Genomic DNA, 15,193 nt, shown 5'->3' with positions numbered 1-15,193 from the left:
TACAAATGACTGAACACCTTGTAATAGACAAAATCTGTCCTGTTTTTTCAGTTTGCTTCATGTCCGGAAGGTCAATTCTTAGACTTGGAAGGGTAATATCTTTTTTATTGTTTTTTAAAGTTGTTTCTTAGTCAACTTTTTTTTCTGAATCAAGTAAAAACATGCATCTATTTTACAAATCCTCAGAAGGAATGCTATATTTGGTTCTAAATATTGAGTGTAATTAAGGAGTTTCAAGTTGGTGAATGATGCTGAAAATGACTGTAAAATTTATTCAAAAATCAGAATAACTATTTTTGTGAGAGAGGATTTAAAAATGAATATATTTATGTCTGAAAATGCGTTTTAAATCAGCTTGAGGAGATCTGATTGCATCTAATGATTATAGAGGGATAGTAAATAAATGACTGAGTGTAAAGAGAGAAGAATAACTATCCTGAAAATCTCAACTGAGGGAGAGTTTGAGTTTCAATTGTTTGATTGTGTGACTGGGGTTAAGGATGATATAAGTTAGAAAATGTAGACATATATGCTGGAAAAGTCCTTGAAAATTATCTAAATCTGTGTATAAGTTATTAAGGATAATCAGTGTTGGAATTGACTGATTAGATATTTCAGTTTTCCCAAATCTATTCTTGACTCATCTATTTTATTTTCATTACCCATCTGTTTCTCTGGAGTTTTTTTTCATGAGGTAATTGGTCTAAAAAATATTTTATTCATCTACTATTTCCCTCTAAACTCTCTAATTTGCAACATGATTTAGAACTCTTGTTTTCTTTATCTAACCTCTCTTGACCTGGTTTTAATTTTTATGTTTGTTATTTGCTTTCTCGGGGGTAATAATCAAGCCCAGCTACTGACCAGGCAAACCCAGAATATTTGGAAATTTCCTTCAAGTGAGATGAAAAGAGTCAGGGATACGAATAGTAAAATAATAATTTGGACCCTGCAGCATAAATGATACTCTAATAGAGTTATTTGTTTATACTCTAGGTCACCTGACTGAGCTCAGAATACCTCAATATAAAGAAGTGAATGGGATTCTTAGTATATTCACTCTACAATCTAGCAGATCACTATAGAGTGAATAGCTGACTAAAGATTACTGTAAGATTTTGTTTGATGAACATATTTGGAAAAGGAGGCTAGAATGCAAGAATGTAAAATTATGGTCATATTTTACATCCATTTTATAAAAAGATATGTCAGGGGTCATAAAAAATTTCATGGAATATGATTATTATGAAAAATTGTACATGGATTTCAAAACTTTGTGCACCAAAATAGATTCACAATAACTAGTTGTAACATGTCTGAACATTGCCTAGTTTCAGGCACTAAGCAGGATATCAGTTGAAAAGAGTCCCTATCAGACTAACATGAATTCTACTAAAATTGAAGCAAGACAAAACATCAAATTTATGGTGACACTTGGGTGCAAGAATGTGAAATCATTGATGTTTTATGAAAAACTTATAAGAACAATGCTCATAGAAATAAACAATTTATAAAGAAATAACTTGTTTTAAGAAGGGATGAGGCAATGTTGAAGGTAAAGCCTGTAGCAGAATATTCACATTAACTTATGAGGATAAAATTAATTTGTGAAGAAAAAAAATATAGTATTTTAATTGTCCTCATTGAAGAGGACCAATGATTAACAGCAGGAACAATAACCAACACCATAAATCTCTCAATACGTTCAACGTATAACATTCTGACTTAAAAATTAAAGTTGAAATAATTTTTGCTCAACAGGTGCCAAAAGTGTTGCATTTATAAGCTGAAGATAAGAGCAAAATTTTTAGTGGAAACTTTAAGCAAATGCAAACACAGTCATCTTGAAAATGAACTCCTCAAATCAGCAAATTAAAGACTGGATTTTGTCAGTTAAGGCTGTGAAGAAAGCCATCGATTTGATAAGGAGTTTAGAAGATAAATTTCTGTCTTTCTTCTCATTTTTTTCCTCTCACTTGCTGCAAGATGTTTTCTCATCTGCTCTGACCCTTACAGAAATGGAACCGAGTCAACAGCACTTAAGAGCAACAACAACAAGAACACTTATCCCTCTGATCTCACATACCATTTCCAATTCTCTGATATTAAATTGCTGATTTCATTAAAGAATATTTAACTTTTGATTACTGAGAAATTAGCTCAACTAAAATATGAACATTCCTAATAGTTTGATTATACATCTAATTGTGAATGACATCAGTATTGGAGGAAGACTCATTACAGACCTGTGATATGCAGATGACACAACCTTCCTTGCTGAGAGCTAAAAATATTTGAAGTAATTATTGATGAAGATCAAAGATTATATGCGACAGAATTATGCCTCAACATAAAGAAGAAAAAAAAAAATCCTCACAAGTGAGCTAATTAGCAACTTCATATTAAATAGAGAAAATATTGAAACCAATTTAATTCTTCTTGAATTCACAGTTAACGCCCATGGAAGCAATAGTTAGAAAATCAAGTGACATATTTCATTAGGCAAATCTGCTGCAAAAGACCACTTTAAAGTGTTAAATAGCAAAGATGTCTCTTTGAATACTAAGGTGCATTTGACTCAAGGCATGGTTTCTTCAATTGCTTCAAATGCATGTGAAATCCGGACTATGAATAAGGAAGACTAAAGAATTTATGCCTTTGAATTATAGTGTTGACAAAGAATATTGAATGTACCATGGACTGCCAGAAGAATGAACAAATCTCTCTTAGAAGAAGTACAGACAAAATACCTCAGTTGGAAGCAAGCATAATGAGATTTCATTTTCTGTACATTTTTATCCAGAGGGACCAGTTCTTGGAGAAAGACATTATGCTTGATAATGTAGACAGAGTGGAAAAGAAAAAGGCCTTAAATAAGATGGATTGATACAGTTGCTGTAACAATGGGCTAAAATATCAACTGCGAGGATAGCTCAGGACCAGCATTTTGTTTGATTATACAAAGGGTAGCTATGAGTTAGAACCAACTCAATTAACCAATTGAACAATACAATTATGAATGACTATCACAGATTTTCTAGTCTTGAGGTTAGCTGGGTAACATCTCTATAAAGAAACAAATGGTAAGTATTGATGAAAGGATACCTGATGGAGCTATTAGAACAAGTGTCCCCAGAAAATATAAAAGAGGAATGAATGCAGTGTGTTCTGAGGATGGAAAAACTAACCAAGTAAATATTAAATATCTGAACTCAAGTCTTGCCTGTCATACATTTTTTAACATATTCAGTCCATGGACATAGGCAGTTTCCTCACCAGGGTAGCCAGACATCAATTAATACAGTGAAAGACCCTTGAAGTGTCTCATCTTGTATTATAGTAGCCAATTTAACCTTCGCTTTACCTCTAATTTGTCATCAGATAACATTCTGCCTTCAAAATCAAGCCTCATATGAAAGCTGTGGGAAACAGAGTACTAAAGAAAGTTAAAAAATGATAATAATAAAATGTGGAAATAAAGCTAAATCCTTGTGTTTTCAGGTTTATAGAACCAAGTACATGTTAATATAAAAGTATTATATTATTAGATAAGCAACAGGAAAATATTTTAAAGAACCTATCTCAAAAGCATCACTTTATTAGTCACTCTCAGCCTGTTAATTTACATTAATGGAGAGAACATCAAAATATGATGAATACAAAGAAGACACCAAATTATATGGTGAGCAAGGTGAGGATAATTAGTGAAGTTCTTTGATCACTAAGAAACAATATGAGAGAGGCAATTAAAGAAAGAAAGAAAAAAAAAAAAAAGGCTTCAGAACACTTCCAAGAGAAATAATCATTATAATGGATCAATGAACTTTTCTTGTTAATTCATTCAACACAGACGTTTGAAGCTCCAGGGAATAGAAGTGGAACACTGTCAGCACCAGAATATTGAATATAGAAACACGATGAAGAGTACAAGAATATTGTCAGATATAGTACTGGAGGATGAGTCCCTTAGGTTGGAAGGCACTCAAAATGCAACTGGGGAAGAGCTACTTCCTCAAAGTAGATTTGAACATAATGACTCAAATGGAGTAAAGCCTTTGAGATTTTCATTAACTGATGGGGCACAACTCAAACTAAAGAGAAACAGCTACTGTTGTTGTTGTCAGGTGCCATCGAGTCGGAACCGACTCATAGCGACCCCATGCACAGCAGAACGAAACAATGTCCGATCCTGGGCCAACCTCACTACCGCTACCACACTTGACGTCATCAATGATGCCACCTGGCCAATCCATCTCGTTAGGGGTCTTCCTCCTTTTCTCTGACCCTCCACCTTACCCAGCATGACATCCCTCTCCAGCGACTGTTTCCTCCAGACAATATGTCCAAAGTAGGAGAGACGAAGCTTAGCCATTCTGGCCTCCAAGGAGCACTCTGGCTGCACTTCTTCCAAAACAGATCTATTGGTTCTTTTGGCAGTCCATGGCACTTTCAGTATTCTCCTCCAACACCACAACTCAAAGGCATCAATTCTTCTACAATCTTCCTTATTCACTGTCCAGCTTTCACATCCATATGAGGCTATTGAAAACACCATGGCCTGAGTCAGACGCACCTTAGTCCTCAACAGCTTAAGTTCCTGTGCAGCAGATTTGCCCAATGTGATACGTCGTCTGATCTCTTGACTGCTGCTTCTGTGAGTGTTGATAGTTGATTCAAGAAGAATGAAGTCCTTGACAACTTCAATCTTTTCTGCGTTGATAAGAATGTTGTTTAGTGGTCCAGTGGTGAGGATTTTTGTTTTCTTGACATCGAGATGTAATCCATATCGAAGGCTGTGCTCTTTGATCTTCATAAGTAAATGTTTCAAGTACTCTTCACTTTCAGCATGCAAGGTTGTATCATCTGCATATCGCAGGTTGTTAATGAGTCTTCCTCCAATCCTGATACCACGTTTCTCTTCATAGAGCCCAGTTTCTCATATTATTTGCTCAGCATACAGGTTGAATAAGTATGGTGAAAGAATACAACCCTGTCTCACACCTTTCCCAATTTTAAAACATTCAGTGTTCCCATATTCTGTTCGAACAACTGCTTCTTGGTCTAGGTACAGATTTCTCAGAAGTACAATTAAGTGTTCTGGAATACTCATACTTCTCAATGTTGTCCATAGCTTGTCATGATCCACACAATCGAAAGCCTTTGCGTAGTCAATAAAGCACAGGTAAACATCCTTCTGGTATTCTCTGCTTTCAGCCAAGATCCATCAGACATCAATTATCCATTATTTGTAATTATATCCATTAGCTGTAATTGTCCATTAATAATCAGAACAAACAATGTATGAAGTATGTATCTAGGAAAATTAGAAATTATCAAAAAGCAAATGGAATGCATAAACATCGATATCCTAGTCATTAGTGAGCTGAAGTGGACTGGTATTGGCCATTTTGAATCTGATAAACATGATTTACTACACTGGTAATGTCAAATTGAAGAGGAATGGTATCACATTCATCATCAAAAAGAATATAACAAGACCTGTCTTGAAATACAATGCTGTACATGATAGATAATATTATATACCAACAAGGAAGGTCAGTTAATGTCACTATTATTCAAATTTGCATACCAACCAATAAAGCAAGTGATGGTGAAATGGAAGAATTTGATCAACTTCTTCACCCTGAAATTGATTGAACATGCAATCAACATAAATAATTACTGATGATTGGAAAGCAAAGGTTGGAAACAAAGAGGAAGGATCAATAGTTGTAAAATATGGCCTTGGTGATAGAAATGATGCCAGAAATTACATAATAGAATTTTTCAAGACCAATGACTTCTTCATTGTATATACCTTTTCTAAACAATGTGGTGATGATATTGTGCCATGGATTGGTTCCGACTCATAGCCACCCTACATAAGATTTCCAAGGCTGTAAATCTTTAAGTGAGCAGAAAGCCTCATCTTTCTTCTGTGGAACAGCTGGTTCTGATCTTGAGGGTAGTAGTCCAACTATTATACTACCAGACATGGACTTTACCAGATGGAACACACAGAAATCAAATTTATTACATCTGTGGAAAGAGACAGTAGAAAATCTCCATATCATCAGTCAACACAAGGTCAGGGTAGACTGTGGAACAGACCATCAACTGCTCATATGCAGGTTCAGGTTCATTCTCAGAACAATTTAACCAAGTCTACAAGAGAAAATATGACCTTGAAGATATCCTGCCTGAATTTAGAGATGATCTGAAGGGCAGATTTGATGCATTAGACACTAGACTGAAGACTAGAAGAATTGTGGGATGACATCCATAACATCATACAGGATGAAAGCAAAGGGTCATTAAGAAGAAAAGAAAGAAGGAAAAGGCCAAAATGGTTGTCAGAAAAGATTCTGAAACTTGCTGTGCAGCATAGAGATGCTAAAGCAAATGGAAGAAATGAGGAGGTGCAAGAGCTGAACAGGGAATTTCAAAGATCATCTTCAGAAGACAAAGGCAAATATTACAACAAAATGTGGAAAGACCTGGAGTAAGAAAACCAAAAGGGAAGAACACGGTCAGTATTTCTCAAGCTGGGGGAACTGAAGAAAAAATTCAAGCCTCGACTTGAAATATTGAAGATTCTATGGGAGAGAATATTGAAAGATGCAGAAAGCATCAAAACAAGATGGAATGGATACAAAAAGTCATTGCACCAAAAATAAATGGTCGATGTTCAACCATTTCTAGGGGTAGCATATGATCAAGAGTCAATGATCCCGAAGGAAGAAGTTCAAGGTGCACTAAAGACATTGGCAAAGAACAAGGTACCAGGAATTGATGGAATACAAATTGAAATCTTTCAATAAACTGATGCAGCACTTGAGGCACTAACTCACTTCCAAGAAAATGGGAAGACAGCTGCCTGGATGGATGACTGGATGTAATACATATTGTGTCCATTGAAAACAGAGGTGACCCAATGGAATTCAGAAATCACTGGACAACATCATTAATATCGCATGAATGTAAAATTTTGCAAAAGATAATACAAAAATGACTGCAACCATACATTGAGATAGAACTTGCAGTTCAAGCTGGATTCAGAAGAGGACATAGGACAAGGGATATCATTACTGATGTCAGATGGATCTTGCTGAAAGCAAGAGAATACCATAAAAATGTATACCTTTGCTTTATTGACTTCCAAAGTCTTTTGATTGTTTGGATTATGACAAGCTATGAATAATACTGTGGAAGATGAGTATTCCAGAACATTTAATTAAGCTCATGAGGAACTTGTGCATACACCACAAGGCAGTTGTTCAAACAGACCAAGGTAACACAGAATGTTTTCGCATTAGCAAAGTTGTGCACCAGGGTTGTATTCTTTTACCATATTTATTCAATCTGTATACTGGGCACATAATCTGGGAATTTGGGTCATATGAAGAAAAACATTGCATCAGGATTGGAGGAAGACTCATCAAAGATTTTTGATGTGCAGATGATACAACCTTGGTTGCTGAAAGTGAAGAGGAAGTGAAATAGTTACTGATGAACATCAAATACCATAGCCTTTGGTTGCAACTCACTGTAAAGAAAACAAAAACCCTCACAACTGGACCAATAAACAATATCCTTATAAACGGAGAAAAGATTGAAGTTATCAAAGATTTCATTTTACTTCGATCAACCATTGAAGAAGTAGTCAAGAAATCAAATGAATCCGGCTGTGAACCTCAGGGTCAGCAGTTTGAAATTACCAGCTGTTCCGTGGAAGAAAGATGAGGCTTTCTGCTCCGGTAAAGATTTACAGCCTTGGAAATCCTGTACAGGGTCGCAGTGAGTAGGAACTGACTCCACGGCACATAACAACAACATATTGCATTAGGCACTCTTGCTGCACAAAACTTCTTTAAAGTGTTCAAGAGAAAAGACGTTAGAGGATTAAGGGTGTCTAACCCAGCCCATGGATTGGCACAGTGGCATTCATAATAAAAAATCTAGTTAATTAAATTGTAGCAATTTGCAGTTCACAGAATCAAACATTGTCATCTTACTTAGGTCCACTTCTGGTCAATGACTATCAAAGCTAGTTATGAATTATCTTTGACAAAATTTTACTTGCATATGATATTATTAAATTATTTCTGCATTCTGTTGCATCACTTCTCTTTGGAATGGGCACATATATGAATCTTTTCCAATTAGTTGACCTAAATTTCTTGGCAGATATGAGTGAGTGCTTCCAGTGCTGCATCAGGTTGTTGAAATATTTCCATTTGTATTCTATCAACTCCTGGTGCTTTGTTCTTTGCCAATGTGTTCAGTGCACCTTGAACTTCTTCCTTCAGTACCATTGACTCTTGATCATATACTACCTCTTGAAATGGTTGAGCATTGACCATTTCTTTTTATTACAGTGACTCTGTGTATTCCTTCTATCTTCTTTTGATGCTTTCTGCATCATTCAATATTTTGTCCCTAGAATCTTTTCACATTGCAAGGCTAGGCTTGAATTTTTTCTTTGGTTTCCTTAGCTTGATAAGCATGTTATTCCCTTTTGGTTTTCTAACCCTAAGTCTTTGCACATTTCAGTATGATACTTGCTTGACATTGTCTTCTCAACCTTTCTGGAAAATTCTTTTCAACTCTTTACCTCCTCATTTCTTCCACTTACTTTAGCATCTTTTTTCTGGAAAGCAAGTTTTCAGAGTATCTTTTAACATACCTTTTGATCTTTTCCTTTTTTCTTGTCTTAATGACCTTTTGATTTCTTCTTCTTTGATGTTCTTGATGTTCAGATCTTCAGTACTTAGTAACTAATGCATCAAATCTGTTCTTCAGAGGATCTCTAAATTCAGGTAGCGTATGCTAAAGATCATATTTTGGATCTTTTTTGTTTTCTTCAGCTTCAACCTAAACTTGCATATGAGCAATTGAAGGTCTCTTCCACAGTCTGCCCTTGGCAGTGTTTTGGTCGAAGATATGGAGCTTTTCCACCATCTCTTTCCACAGATGTAGTCAATTTGATTTCTGTGTATTCCATCTGGTGAGCTCCATGTGTATAATGACCTTTTTTGGTATTTGAAAGCAGGTATTTGCAATGAACTCATTGGTCTTACAAATTTTTATCTTGTAATCTCCAGCATCATTTCTATCACCAAGGCCATATTTTCCAACTACTGATCCTTCCTCTTTGTTTCCAACCTTTGCATTCCAATAGCCAGTAATTTTCATTACATTTTGATTATTGTTTGATTAATCTCAGACTGAAGATGTTGGTAGAATTCTTCAATTTCATCCTCACTGACTTCAAAGTTCAGTGCCTAAATTTAAATCATACTTGCATTAACTGATATTCTTTGTAAGAATATAGATATTTTTGTATTGCAGATAGCATTCTACTTCAAGATAGATTTTGAAATGTTCATTTTGACGATGAATGTAATGCCATTCCTCTTCAATTTATCATTCCCAGGATAATAAACCATGTGATTATCAGATTCAAAATGGCCATTTGCAGTCCATTTTCCTCACTGGACAGATAACCAGAAGATCAGCAATTGAAAACTATCAGCCACTCCTTGGAAACCAGCTTCTCTTTTGAAATACAGGGTCACTATGAGTTGGAACTGACTTGCCAGCATTTAACAACAGCAACACTATCTAAGGTATTGATATTTATGCTTTCCATATTATTTTTGTCAAATTCAAATTTTCCTAAATTCGTGCATCATATATTTCAAGTCTGATAATTAATGGATGTTTTCTGCTTCTCAGTTTAAGTTGTGCCCCATCAGCAAAGGATGTTCCTGGAAGCTTTATTCCATTCCCACCATTGCAGTCAACTCTACTTTGAGGAAGCAGCTCTTTTCCAGTCGTCATATTCTGAGTGCCTTCCAAACTGAGGGACCCATCTTCCAGCACTATATCTGACAATATTCTGGTGTTTTTTCTCATGTTTCAATATTTATTATTCTGTTGTTGTCTCACAGTGTTCTACTGCTATTCCTAAGGTTTTCAGTCACTAAATATTTCGGAGTAGTAAATATCTCTTCCTAGTCTGTCTTAGTCCAGAAGCTCATCTTAAACCTACCCATCATGGGTGGTTCTGTTGGTATTTTAAATACTGGTTAGTGGCATAGATTCCAGAAACATAGCAACATACTAAGCCACCACAGTGCAACAAACTGACAGATGAGTATGTCACAAAATGAATCGACACTATGGCAGTAAAAATAAGCTCAAACAAAACAAGAATTGTGAGGATGGCATATGACTAGCAGTGTTGTTTCTGTTATGCATATATTGCCATGAGTTTTAATCAAATTGGTCACAACTAATAGGAACAAGAACAACAACTAGTATTGAGCATGTACTGAATAATGGAAAAATCCATTCATTCGTTTTGTCTTTTTTTTAATCCTGCTATGTTTGGGCTCCTGGTGTGGCATGGTAGGATAAACACTGCACTGAAAAATCAGTTTGAATGCCAGTTGACAGTTCAAATTCACCATTCATTTCTCAGAAACCATATACAGACTTTCTAAGGGTCAGAATCTACTCAATGGCACTTAACAATAACAAAAACGTTTGGTGAGAAGATCCTTAGCTTTGTTGCTAACCAACCGCTTACTTCTTTGAACCCATCAACCACCACTCTAAAGAAAGATTTGGCATTCTGATTCCTTAAAGATTATAACTTTGGAAACACTATTGGGTAGTTTTAATTTTTCTGGTAAGGTCACTGTGAATCAGAATCAACTTAAAAACAAATGATTCAGTTTTTTATATTTGGTAACTTTTCAATCTTTTCTTTGATCTACAGACTTTATTTGCTATAAAACATCTAAGATCCCTAAAAGTTGTAGCCAATTTAAGAAACATCTTCCTTGTCATTTCATTGTAGCAAAACACTTTCATTGTGAGGACAGCCTCAGCTCCTAATATTTATCTTTTACTTGATTTATCTAGCTAAATGATAAAAAAGAAAGGTTTCGAGTCTACATTTCATAGATTAAATGCAGATCTTTTTCAGATAAATTAAGACCTTTTAGGTAATTGTAATTTGTACATTTGATATCAAAGTGTGCTTGTGACCATTCATTTAAATAATATTCTAATTTTCTCTAATGTGTGTAATTACATCCTGTTTAAAAATTTTTTTTTTACATTTTCTTAAGCACCATTTTTATTTTGCTATTAAAATTTTATTAAGTCACTATATTTTTAATTTTATTCTTAGCCTATCAGGTTATGTCCCTTTCTAAGAAGATTATATTTTAGGCAATGCTTATTTGTTTACACAATAAATGTGACTGAAACCAAATTAATTGGCTGTCTGATCACAATAAAATGTAGTCTTCATTCTAAGTAAAGAGCTTGAATCTAATGCTACTGTAAATTTACTTAGTAAAGCAAGGTAAGTAAATAAATAAATATATTGCTAATGACTCTATTGCATTTAATTTCTGACAAATAATCAGCATAATTTGTTGATCCATAGTTTGCCCGCCTTTTATGTTTTTCAGACTTTTAGTCAGAACACTTAGAAGGACAAATTTAAAAAACAAAACAAAACAAAAATACAAGATTTCCATTGGTGATTTAGAATGAATTTTTTGTGCAATACTATTTTTGCAAATAATAATACCCCACTGCCAAGCCCACTGTTATTGAGCCATTCCAATTCATGTTGTTGTTGTTAAGTGATGTTAAGTAATTTCTGACTCCTAGCAACCCTATATACAACAGACTGAAGCACCTCCATGCCCCATCCTCACAATGGCTGCTATAATTGAGCCCATTGTGGCTGCCACTTTACTCTAGGGCAAAGTACATTTTATTTTAGGAATCTAAGAATACTTCAATTTTTAGGATTAATCATTGAAATGTATTATCTTAATAAGTCAAAACAATCTAAGCATAATAAAAGATGAGGCTCTCTACTCCCGTAAGGATTTACACCCTTGGAAACCCTGTACAGGGTCGCTATGGGTCGGAACCGACTCGACGGCACTTAACAACAACAACAACAAGAATACTTCAATTTTTAGGATTAATCATTGAAATGTATTATCTTAATAAGTCAAAACAATCTAAGCATAATAAATATATAGAAAGTTCAATTGCATTAAGGCATGATATTGATATCACAAACCACATTCTGTTACCATCATAGAATCCTAAAAGATATATCAATTAAATGCAAAACACACATTCCAATTTATGTGTTTTTAAGAGCTTAAATGCCTTTTGGTTCAGTTCAGACATATAGCAACCCTATATAGGGTTTCCTAGGAGCTGCTGGTGAATTGGAACCGCCAGTTAAAACTAACATTGCAGTCCAGTGAATTATCCTACAGCACCACACAGGACTCCTTTATTTCAACTCATAGGATCATATAAATGTTTTCACAGACTTTAAATCTTCACAAGAGCAGACAACCTCATTCCGCCCACCCCCGCAGCGAGCAGCTGGTGGGTTTAAAATTCAGTATACCTCCATACCTACCTGTAGTTTTCATTAGGTGCTACTAAGTTGGTTCCAATTCATAGTGACCCTATACGAATTTTTTTAATATAATGATTTATTTTTGAAATAGAAATCTTATAGTATGGCACTAGGTTTATTATTATTATTATTAAGTTTTTATTGTGAATTATGTGGCTTTACATGAGAGAACATCAGTTTTACATTCATCCTATCGTATTTCGTTTCATTGAAATGATCACAATCCCCGCCATGCATCATCAAATAATCAAAGTATACACCCCCTATCCCCACCCCCACCCCCAGCCATCAGCACACAGCTCCTCTCACTCCTTGAGTTCCAAGTCCTTAGCCATTCCATCTGTCCATGTCATCATCTCTGTCTCCATCCCTGGCATCACTGCCTCTCTGAGTAGGGTCACGCTCCCCACTCTTCTCACTTGATGGTCCCAGGGACCCCCTCTCCTGGGCTGCAAAATCAATCACTCCCTTCCTTCTGTCAAAAAACATCTACCTCAGTAAACAGATAACATGGCGGCTAAGGCGTCTAGGGCACTAGGGGCCTTGCAGGCCAGCAATGCACGCTTGATTACAGTGTGGTTCGGCCTGGGCCTGCATCTGTCAGGCAAGGCAAGAAGCCTGCGGGCGGGATCTGAGATGTGTGCTCAGGGCTGGGCATCCGCGGCCAGGGTAGCTACCCTGAGCAGGGGCTACAGCTCTAAGTTGAAGGCGGAGGACGAGTTGCGGGTGCGGTACCTGGAGGAGGAAAATAGAGGAATTATGGTGCTTGGAATAAACAGAGTTTATGCCAAAAATTCAATAAGTAAAAAATTATAAAAATGCTGTCAAAGGCTGTGGATGCTTTAAAATATTATAAGAAAGTACGAAGTACGGACCATAATAATCAGAAGTGAAGCCCCAGAGATATTTTGTGGTGCTAACCATCCAGTGCCTACTACTGCAACCATAGATGGACTCGCATTAGGTGGTGGTCTTGAACTGGCTTTAGCATTTGATATAAGAGTGGCAGCTTCCTCTGCAAAAATGGGCCTGGTAGAAACAAAGTTGGCAATTATTCCTGGTGCAGGAGGGACGCAGAGATTGCCATGCACTGTTGGAATGTCCTTAGCAAAGGAGTTCATCTTTTCTGCACGCGTATTAGATGGCCAGGAAGCCAAAGAAGTAGGCTTGATCAGCCATGTTCTAGAGCAGAACAAAGAAGGGGATGCTGCCTACAAAAAGGCCTTGGACCTAGCAAGAGAATTTTTACCTCAGGGACCTATCTCAATGAGAGTGGCAAAATTAGCAATTAATCAAGGGATGGAGGTTGATTAGTAACTGGATTAGCTATAGAAGAAGCTTGTAATGCTCAAACCATTCCAACAAAAGACAGACTTGAAGGTCTTCCTACTTTTGAAGAGAAAAGTCCCCTCGTTATAAAGGAGAATAGAAGACACAAAAATCTTTTAAATGCTCATGTAAGAGACATACTTCTGGAAGTATCTTTCAGATGCACTATATGCCTCATTACATGGAATTTCACCAACTTATGTGAAATGCTAATTGCTCCTGTAGTGTATTAAATATCTGTAATGGACCCCTATTATGTAGACCATGTTTAAATGTATATCATGCCATGTTTCTTCAGGTTTATAAATCTACTAGTAGTGTATGGAGTCAAGATCAAAGATTCAAAATTAGTTATATGTTTTTTTAAATTTCCTGAATATGAGGCTTTCCAATTTAATTGTGTAATGTGAATAATTTATATATTGTACACCTTAGGAAATAATACTGAGTGTGTATGTCTACTGTGCTGCATTAAGAAATTAAAATTATTTCTGTATACCAAAAATGTGAAGTTATACCAAATAAAATTTCTAAAGGATAATACACATGTACACATTTATATATATACATCTCAACCTGATTCTGAGTGAAAATTACCAAATAGAAGTAAAATTAGATGAAAGCAAAAAAAAAAATAAAAAAAATAAAAAAAAATCTACCTCTACATCCAACTCTCACAGTCAGTCCTGATGGCAATTATTCACTATTGTACCACAAGAGTCTTATCCCCATATCCTTTCACTAGCCCTGTCCCAACAAATTGGAAATCATTCAGTGGAGGATCTACTTACCCCTGCCCCATCTTGAACTAACCTCTCTTTAAAGCTTGTAAGCCAGCCACTTCTTGCCTTTATAGTCCCCCCCCACCAATTTTGGGTAATCAATGTCTAAGTTGGCCATCCCTATCAACTCTGTGTACTGAGGGGATGGGAGTGATCCTTGCTGTAATGATTTGTACCCTTTTTTGAGCTATCACACCCATACGTATAGGTAAAGTTCATCAAATTGTGTTGTTGTTGTTGTTGTTGTTAAGTGCCTTCGAGTCGGAGCCGACCCATAGCGACCCTGTACAGGGTTTCCGAGGGTGTAAATCCTTACGGGAGTAGAAAGCCTCATCTTTCTCCCGCGGAGCGGCTGGTAGTTTCGAACCACTGACCTTAAGGTTCGCAGCCCGATTCGTAACCACTACGCTACCAGAGCTCCTTAGTGGGTTATAATTTTTTTTTTCTTTCCTCTTCTTTCTTCTTCTAGTTGAGTTCTGATCATCCAGCCATTGAAGCCAGGCCAAGTGGGTACTATCTGCAAGTATGGGTGTCCATGTGTACATCTCCCCTCCACATCAGCTGAACACTTCACTCTCAGCTCTTGTCCTCTGTGGCCATTTCACTGCCT

General features: G+C 36.1%; 1 pseudogene; it reads left to right on the top strand.

Moving 5' to 3' along the window:
• The first annotated feature begins 12,982 nt into the window (after window positions 1–12,982).
• Window positions 12,983–14,034, top strand: LOC102827275 (annotated as a pseudogene).
• Window positions 14,035–15,193: the final 1,159 nt, after the last annotated feature.

This window comes from Chrysochloris asiatica, unplaced genomic scaffold (genome assembly GCF_000296735.1).
Source record: "Chrysochloris asiatica unplaced genomic scaffold, ChrAsi1.0 scaffold00066, whole genome shotgun sequence".
In the NCBI taxonomy this organism is placed as follows: Eukaryota; Metazoa; Chordata; class Mammalia; order Afrosoricida; family Chrysochloridae; genus Chrysochloris; species Chrysochloris asiatica.
This window is presented reverse-complemented; position numbering and strand designations above follow the sequence as displayed.